Raw genomic sequence first — 10,347 nt, forward strand, 5'->3', positions numbered from 1 at the left:
TTTTCTGTTTGCTCAATTGTTCATAGCCAACAACTCTCCTTATTTTCAAAACAGATTTTATAAAAAGATCAACATCTGGAAAAAACTCAGTGACTTCCACAGACTGCATACCAAATGTCTCATCCAAAAAGCGGTTTATATCTCCCAAGGAATACGACTGCTGATGGTCGTCTTGCGAAACAACATCAGAGCATTGAGACAGGGAATCATCTTCCAACAAATCGTCTTCCTCATTTTCTGCGCTCAAAGAACCTGAAATTACACTCGCAACACCCACCTCACTTGCCGTTGCTTTGGTCTGCCCACTGTCCTGATTGTCCTCCACACTTTCCCTGTCCTGTATGTCATTGCATCCATCCTCCACCTCATTGGTCGCCTGTACTACCCCCTGTTCTTCTAGCGCAGCCTGTGGAGCACTGGCTGCGACCTCCATTCCGTCACCCGGCGCCGCTAGCGGCTCGCCGATGACAGCGCTGCTTTCGTGAGCGACTGCTCGTCCGCACCGCTGCGAGCCGGCCGCCGTTCTCCGTACCCGGCATCTACAGCGCGCTCCTGCTCACTTGCCCCACTAGCATGAACCTCCTGTTCACGGCGCACCTCCTGCTCCTTGTGAGGGCAGGATGAGCGTTATGGCCAACATCACCACACTCAAAACACTTCATGCTACCTGCACTGGCGTAAACAGTATATAAGCCGTTTTCATACCGTACCTTAAACGACACTTCCAGTGTCTGCGAAGCGATCGGTCAGGTACATGAAGGCCTGCCTTCTTAGTGACTGAACGCAGCAGCCTGGCGTCTTTGCAGCCAAGACGAACAACCCTAAACCCACTAGCAAACTTGCCAAAGCGGGTCAGTTCTTTTCAAGTAGGTCATTCGGGATGAGCGGCGGGACACCGGACACGGTGACCAGCGTAGATATGGCACAAACAGTGGCGAAGCAGCCACAAACAAATCATCCAGAACGATCCCCTTTCAACTAACAGGTGAACCAAGCGCTCCTCACGGAGAAAAGCAACCACAGCCTTGTTCATCCGAGAGCCATAAGTTATGTTCTCATGGCCCACCTGTTCACCAACAGCTAGCAGAACCTGCTCAACGGTGTACTGTTGGGGTGCCACCACCCGGGCCCCATGTCTAATAGACAGGGGAGGCGAACCCTCACTGGGGAGGGACGCCATAACCCAAGGTAAAACCGGCCAATTAACTAAAGATACGGTGGCCCTGAAGTGCAAACCACAAAAACAAATCACAAAACGCACAACAAATTGAAAAGCGCAACAACAAATTGAAAAGCGCAAAAAACAAATTCACTAAACGCAAAAACAAATTGAAAAGCGCAAAACAAATTCACTAAACGCAAAAACAAATTGAAAAGCGCAAAAACAAATTCACAAAACGCGCAACAAATTGAAAAGCGCCAAAAACAAATTCACTAAACGCAAAAACAAATTGAAAAGCGCAAACAAATTCACTAAACGCAAAACAAATTGAAAAGCGCAAAAACAAATTCACTAAACGCAAAAACAAATTGAAAACGCAGAAAACAAATTGAAAAGCGCAAAACAAATTGAAAAGCGCAACAACAAATTGAAAAGCGCAAAAACAAATTGAAAAGCGCAAAAACAAATTCACTAAACGCAAAAACAAATTGAAAAGCGCAAAAACAAATTCACTAAACGCAAAAACAAATTGAAAAGCGAAAACAAATTGAAAAGCGCAAAACAAATTCAAAAGCGCAAAAACAAATTGAAAAGCGCAAAAACAAATTGAAAAGCGCAACAACAAATTCACTAAACGCAACAACAAATTGAAAAGCGCAAAAACAAAAGAAGAATCACAAAAACAAATTGAGAAGCACAATTACATTAAGAAAACCGGAAAGGGTAGGTACCAGTCGGCAACAGGAGACATCACTGATTGGATGTCCGCGCTGTTCGTCTTTGGAACCGGAAGTTACTCTGCCTGTAGCGCATTATTTTCAAACATGAACATTAGCGGTGACCCAAACATAGCTGTCACTATTCGAGAATATTTTTGATTCAGGACATACATACGAGGTGATACTGGATATGCTCAAGTGTAATCATGACATTTCAATTAGTATGCGTACACTGAAACTACATTTAAAAATCTGGACTGTACAGACGAGGCAACTATTCTCCACTTCCTGAGGTGAGGCGTGCCATTTGTCCGAGCTTCGAGGACCAGGACAATTGTTTGGATATCGGACCATGTGGCAAGTTCTCAAACAAAAACACAAGCTGCGTGTCAAGCGTGATGTAGTTATGAGGCTGTTGAGACAACTAAATCCTCAAGGAATCGCTTTGAGAACTCGAAGGAGGTTCACAAGACGCACGTATCACTCCATGGGGCCCAGTTACATATGGCATGTAGATGGCTATGATAAACTGAAACCCTGTCAGGATTTATAGATGGCTTTTCAAGAAGACTGATGTGGCTTGTGTGTGGAGCAACAAACAACAACCCGGCTGTTATAGCTCACAATTATATAAACTGTGTAAAGAGTCTTGGTGTGATACCAATGAGAATACGAACAGACTTCGGGACTGAGAATGGGACTATGGCAGCAATACAGTGTACCCTCCGTCACGCGCACACGGACTATTATGCTGGATCGTCAAGCCACAGTTACGGATCATCTACTGGGAATCAGCGCATCGAGTCATGGTGGTCTTATTTCAGAAGAGGAAGGTGGGTACATTTGTGTCTGGTAGGTGTAAGCTACAGTGAAAGCTGATCAGATTGTTGTTTTTTACATGCATTTAAGAAAATAGAGTAGCGTCCTGCTGGACGTGTTGAAAAGTTGGATGAGATAGACGTTAACAGCCGTCACTTTATTGCAGGAACTCAAAATGGTCATTGTCAGCTGTTGTGCCGAAATGAGCATGCTTGCCCTAGATTTAACGACGCCAATACAAAATGAAAAACTCAGACCAAACTCTCCACTCCTCACAATCAACACACAGAACAGAGTGAAAAGAATACAGCATTTTAACAAGAACATTACTGCAGGGTCGCTACAATATTTATGGAAAACTAATATGCATTACTTTGTTTGACATCCATTTGTGGCATGTTTTAAATGGGACCAAATGTAACAAACCCTATAAAATGACCAAGAACAAAGCTAAATTGATTCTTAAATATTAATTATATACCCAGGTCTCAGTTTTGGATGGACTTTTTGGAGACCTAAGAGACTCTGGAAACTTCAATGGAAGCCACGAACGCCAATGCTTGCTGAGATTCTGCTTCACAGGGGTTCTACAGAAAGACCTGGATGAATGCAAAGACCTGTGGAACAAACACAGGATCCGGCCAAGCAGACTTGCATCGTGTCCAGGGGGATTCAAACAAACTCTCTCTTGCCTCACAGGTATTTGAGTTCTTAACAAAATTAACCTTTTGCATCAAACTAAATGCAAGGTGTTGTTATTGTTGTTGGTTAATATATATTCATAATTTTACACATAAGTATGATAGAGCAGTTTATAACATGTCACTGCATGCGTTGATTTATATAGTTCCATATTGTCAGCAAAAAATCCTTCACTGTTCTATTTTCATTTTGCAGATATGGTTCAAGAGACTGTGGATTTGCTGTTGAGGAGAGGGAACTGGATGTGTTTCCCGAGGAGGGGCTACTGGTTGGATTGTGTGGTGATCCAAACATTGGGGAATATTTACAACAGGCTGTACAACAAAACACACTGCAGCAGCCACAAGACTGGGAATTGGCCACAGAACTGTATTTGGCCCTGATGGACATAGCTGGGTTTTAGATACCAACTGAACTTCAGTTTGTAATGACATTTGTCAGAGTTACTCTGATGAAGACACACACGGTGTCGAAACGTTAGTTTCTTTCCTTTTTTTGCACCTAATAAAACCTTTGGACTTACTTGAGTGCTCCAGCCCTTCTGTTTTTCCTTCATTTTTTAATGTTAGTAGTGTTTCCTTTCCCTCTTGCTAAATTGAATATAATATTGTTCATAATATACAGCAACTGGCATGGATTTAAATATTAACATTTAACCACAAGGAAACATTTAAAATGTTCTTTAATAAAACCATTTACAAATAGTGTCCAGCATTTCTGTCACTTTTCCAACATACACAATATTCAGAAAAACAACTAAATGTTTAACAATATGGAAGTTGCTTGTCACATAAATGTGTTAAGTAGTATGCCAACGGCAGCTGAACCTATCAGGGTAACTCAGTAACTGTAACTTGATGACCTTGCTGATTTAAGAACATCCAAATCCTGGAGCATTTTGAATTCCAAAGTCCATGTTGGCCTTAAAGATGCTGTATGAGTCACAGATGGGTAGCTTCAGAGTATTTGCACAGGTGTTTGAAACTGGAAAAGGCGAAACACTTAAAAACTGGATGCGTGGTGGTGGTGTCATTCCTGCCGGTGGAACTGCCGTCAGCCCTGTGGCAAACATCATCAAATCTTCCAGACACACTGCTGTTGCCTTCTCTGAAAGAAGAAAGTAAACACTGTAGTACATTACAGAAAATTTATTTCCTCACCTCTCCTTTCATAAAACTATAAACAAATAAAATGGTCATTCAAACCTTCACAATCAAGGAGATAATCTGCCCAAAAGCCAAGTGTTAGGACCTCCTTATGCCGCTTGTTGCTTCCTGCTGGGCTGAGATCTGGTCTGAACATGCTCTCCAGTTCTGAAGCAGTCAGGGCCTTGGCAGAGAAGCATAGGAGTGGGGCCAGCACACTGGAATTTTGTTGCAGTGCACTTAAAAATTCAGACTTTCCAGTCCATCTTTAAATCTGCAAAGGATAGACAAATAAGTAATAATTGGTTTATAGCTATAACTATTGCAGTCTTCTAAATTGTGTTTAAATGTCTTTACCTACTAGATCTTTCATTATAAATTTGGACAGATTTCAAATGCATAGAATCATTCATACACAAAAACAATTCATAGCGCTCAGAAATTAACTGTGACAGCAAAAAAGAAGAGCTCATTGGGATTTTAGCATTTAAAAAAAAAAAATAGTGCTTTCACACTGGAATAAACAAGTGTGTCAAACAAGGGATCACCTCTTTTATAAATAACTGAAAAATGAATCATGTTGCATGACTATGATTATTATGGGTCATTGTGAACAATAAATGTATACTAAATTAGAGTTCTAGTGTCAAAAGGTTAATAGCGTGCGACAGTGGCTCAGGAATTAACTAGTTGTTCATCAGATCACCGATGCTACTGAATCAGTTTTTCATATACATCTGAAGGTCTGAAAATGTCAGTGGCTGCTGTGATGAGCAACTGGCCATCCTGAATTTAAAAGGAGTAATGAGTTTACCGTTGAATGACACTTTGGTTTCTTTCAAGGATGTACCATCTGAGGTACTCCTCCACAAATGCTTGTTTCTCAAAAGGCTTGACGTTTCTGAGGCATCCAGCAGTTTGAAGATTGTGCTGTTTTGCAAAATAAGATTATGCAAAGACTCCTCTGATTCAGCTTTCAGGACCTATAAAAAAAAAAAAAAAAAAAGGTTTACTGTAAGAAAAACAAAATATAATTTTCACTACTTTTACGATTCATTCAAACATTGGATTAAAAAAATAATCAATTTGTTATTTCACTTGTGTTGTTGGGAGTTGGAAATCCGTCCTTTCAGATTACAGAATCTACCTTGAACCTACTTTCAAGATATGATCCAACCCGGATAACTTTTATCCCGATTAAATCTTTTAAACTGGCCCCAAGTGTCTTCTAAGTAAACCCATTCCCTGAGCCTAGGTAATTTTCTACCTGATGTAAAATTTTTGTGATCTCCTCATCTTGCACATCTTCTACAGTGGCGCTGAAACTCTGATTCCCTGTGATGTGGTTGACCAGGTTCTTGGAGAGGAAATGTGGTGCTGGTCCCCCATGTACAATGGATACAGCGATCATCTTTCCTGCTAAAAAGTACTCATCTTGCCTGGCAGCTGTTATACAGGGCACATAATTATCATGGTTAATTGCTATTAAATATGCTAATGAAAAAATACGCCAATTTTTATTAAAATTTCCATTGTAATAATTACGGAGAAAACATCCACCTCTTGAATTATATACAAGATAACGGCTCTCTGGAGGTCCATCAAAGATGGGGCGATTTCATGAACTGCCCATAAGAAGTGTGAGGAATTCACGCCTCGGGCCCTGTATCCAAACCTTCTTCAAAGCTGCCAGCATCATCATTAAACTTGATGAACATGTCGTAGTTGTCAGAGTATGTGCTGCGTCGAAATCCTCTAACAGCTCCATCCCATACAGCTGACCTTGATATATTGAACCTGCTGACCTTCTTGTGGTCAAGTTCCAGTCCCAAATTTGCAATAATTCCATGTGCCTGCAAATTGGTGTCTCTAAAAAAAAGGGAAACTTTTTTTTTTTTAAAGGTATATATACTTCTCTCATGATTGCATGATGTCTTGTATAGAACAAGATGGCAGTTAATTGGATTCAAATGTTTAAATTACTAACACAGGTTCTTCTGGGGCTCAGCAAACAGTGAATCGTTATCTAATTGCAAAGTAAAGGCGGTGGAGATTGTCTGCTGCACTGTTTTACTAATAAAATAGTTTTTACCTGTTGTACTTCATTAGCAAGCACAAGATCCCCAGCACCCTTCCTTAGAGAACAAAGAAAAGCATTTTTGTTGTGTACTGTGAAAATATTAATTGACACTTTGAAAATATTTAAGCATCTTGATTAACAAACAAGCAATACAAGTATTATGTAGTCCATGTTCCAAAAACCATATACAGAATGAATGACAAAAGTGTATATCTCATTAATACAAAGTGTAGGCAAAAAACAGTAAAAGATTACATGTTCTTCAAATATCACTTACTCATATTCTGCTGCTTTCTGTAAAGGACTGCTGTCATGTTGAAGTTCCCATGGCTGAAACAAACAAACAAACACACGCACGCCGAGGACGCACACACACACACAAAATGTATTTCACATATAACTATTAACTGTTTTACTGAACTGAGGCAAATGGTGGTGGCTAAACAACAAGAAAACTCTATTAAAATTTTAAATTGTACTTACCAATGTATCAGCAAGATCAAACTCAGAGGCCTTTTAATAACAATCTCTGGGTCAGAGTCAGACAAGTCTGAGTTTTCTCCAACTACAAAACATGAAAACAAATTAAGCTAAGCTAACTAAATTCATACTAATGTATGAAACTTTATTTGATCATCAATAATAGATTAATACGAAAAGGCATAAAGTTAGCATTTAAAACTCATGACTCAGTAGATCCAAAAATGGCTGAATTTCATGTTTCCAGGAAGAAACATAACATATACAAGCTAATTTAGGGAGCAATGGTGGCAGAGGAGTTAAAAGCCCGCCCTGTAATCAAAAGGTTGAAGGTTTTAGCCCTGCTCAGTCTGTCACAGTCGTTGTGTCCTTGGGCAAGACACTTCACCCTCCATGCCAGGTGGTGGTAGTGGGAGGGATAGGTGGCATCTGTGTACAGCAGCCTTGCGTCAATCAGTGAGTCCCAGGACAGTTGTGTCCACATTGTAGCTAATCACCAGCAGTGTGTGAATGTGTGGGTGAATGACTGGTTTTGTTGTGAAGTGTCTTGGGGGTTGTAGAACCCTAGAAGGTGCTATATCAAATACAGGCCATTCACCATTTTAATGTAGGTATGCTATTGACTTGGGTGCTTTATGCGTAATGTTATCATTTCACAATTTCAAAATTAGCATTTGTTGAAACTAAGGAATGTGTGTCAAAATCCAAACAAACATTAGCAGCTTACCATCTTCAAAGTCACTCTTCAAGCAGATGAAAACAGTGATTCTTTGATAAGGCTTGCCAACTTCAGCCTTATAAGCCTCAAGTGTAAATGGTCTTTGTGTTCCAGGGACAGTAATGACCTCAGTGCCATCCGGATACAGAAGAAGGAAAGGTCCATCTTTTAGATCTTTGTTAAAGTCCTTCATTTTTTAACAGCTTGATTGAGCAGACTTGTGGCAGTAGCGTCAGGGTCTGTTGTTAGGAAAATAGTTTTTCCACGGTATGGCTTCAAACCACCCTTTTTAATGGTCATCAAGCCGACATTTATCTGTAAGGAAAAAGACATGAACAATGGGCCAAGTAGATACTAATATGACTCTAAGCAGATCTATTCAAACTTGAATATTTATTAACTGCAAAAGAGGGATCTTCCTGACAACCTAAATGTACAATTACTCGTAAACAATTGTTCTTATTCTGGATAGCTTTACTACACTGAACATTTTTACACAACTCCCCTAAGGAATAACAAAAGAATGTTATTAGAAAATTAACCTCAACTTGTTTTCAGACAGAGCTAGCCAAACTACCTGAACCTTTCTTTTTCCTTTTTCTTTAAGCCCTTCCTCCCTTCAGAAAACTTTTGCCTCTCTTCATTTTTCTTTTTTTCTGTATTCTAAGAAGGTGCTGAAGGTTGAGTTGGGCAGTTTGAGGTAGTCTGTGATGCTAAAAGGGAAACAAAGGAAAATGTACTACAATGTCACACATTAAAGACATTCATTCATGTGACATTCCATTGTCCACACAACACGCAAATAAGGACAACACTGAATAATCTCACTAGAAAATTTCTACCAAGGAATGACAATGTAACTGATACTATTGACCAATACAATTCTACACCAGTAAGTTTTAATGTATAGACACATAATAGTGTTAGTTCCTAAAGTTAACCAAACATAATAAATGAACTAATTTATTATCGTTTCAGTTGTGGAAATGCTCAGAGGACTGTTCCACGAAGCAAGCTAATCCCAAAAGCCAGGCTCACTCTGAAAATCCAGGCTCGATTGCCCCAAATTCGGTTCCAGGAACGAGGCTAACCTGCAGTCTTTCTGCTCATTCATTATGCAATATGCTTGTGGACAAGTCTGGTCCGTGGCACCCTAGCTGCGAGGTTTGTTAACACTAGAACTGCCCTCAAACCTTCACTACTAGAAAGGTCTTGAGCAGTCATTTTGACAGCTGCGTGCATTTTCAAATGAGCCTCGATTTTCTGAGCTCGCTTAGTGGAACAGCCCTCTGGTTTGCTATGGTCTGGAAACAGCTAACGCTAGGCTAATAAATCAATAAATAACAAACATTTTATTATGCTTATTAACTTACTCAATGGGAGTGAAGTGTCTCCGATGCAAGATGCGTGATAAAGCCTCTCGCCACAGCCGCTGCAAAAGTTTGGTGACTCCTCAACCAGCTTTTTCCCATAGCTAGGACAAAACATTCCGCCGTTTTTTCAAACGAAATGCGCTACAGGCAGAGTAACTTCCGGTTCCAAAGACGAACAGCGCGGACATCCAATCAGTGATGTCTCCTGTTGCCGACTGGTACCTACCCTTTCCGGTTTGCTTAATGTAATTGTGCTTCTCAATTTGTTTTGTGATTCTTCTTTTGTTTTTTTGCGCTTTTCAATTTGTTGTTGCGTTTAGTGAATTTGTTGTTGCGCTTTTCAATTTGTTTTTGCGCTTTTCAATTTGTTTTTGGCGCTTTTGAATTTGTTTTGCGCTTTTCAATTTGTTTTGCATTTTTCAATTTGTTTTTTATGCGCTTAGTGAATTTGTTTTTGCGCTTTTCAATTTGTTTTTTATGCGTTTAGTGAATTTGTTTTTTGCGCTTTTCAATTTGTTTTTATGCTTTTCAATTTGTTGTTATAGCTTTTCAATTTGTTTTGGCGCTTTTCAATTTGTTTTATGCGTTTTCAATTTGTTTTTGCGTTTAGTGAATTTGTTTTTTGCGCTTTTCAATTTGTTTTTGCGTTTAGTGAATTTGTTTTTGCGCTTTTCAATTTGTTTTTGCGTTTAGTGAATTTGTTTTTGCGCTTTTCAATTTGTTGTGCGTTTTGTGAATTTGTTTTTGCACTTTTCAATTTGTTTTTGCGTTTAGTGAATTTGTTTTTGCGCTTTTCAATTTGTTGTTGCGCTTTTCAATTTGTTGTGCGTTTTGTGATTTGTTTTTGTGGTTTGCACTTCAGGGCCACCGTATAAAGTCCTTCACTTCACACAACACAATGAAATAAACGTGCCTTACCTTTTAACCACCCATAAGCCCAAAGTTTTCTGGAAAAAACAGTCCAAACGTCCCAAACTCACTCAACAGCTCCACGCACTCACCACACACCTTCACACACCCATTCACTCACACTCCCAGCATGCAGTGCAGGAAGGAGAGGAGAGGAGAGGAGAGGAGAGAAGAGCCTAAAGTCAACAGCTAAATTTATTATCATTCACATTCATCCTCAAACACCACCTCTGTCCGCAA

General features: G+C 39.8%; 1 pseudogene; it reads right to left on the reverse strand.

Annotated features, from left to right (window-relative positions):
* Positions 1–4,067: 4,067 nt before the first annotated feature.
* LOC120432699 lies at positions 4,068–9,330 on the reverse strand (annotated as a pseudogene).
* Positions 9,331–10,347: the final 1,017 nt, after the last annotated feature.

The sequence above is a fragment of the Oreochromis aureus genome, linkage group 20 (assembly GCF_013358895.1).
Source record: "Oreochromis aureus strain Israel breed Guangdong linkage group 20, ZZ_aureus, whole genome shotgun sequence".
NCBI lineage: Eukaryota > Metazoa > Chordata > Actinopteri > Cichliformes > Cichlidae > Oreochromis > Oreochromis aureus.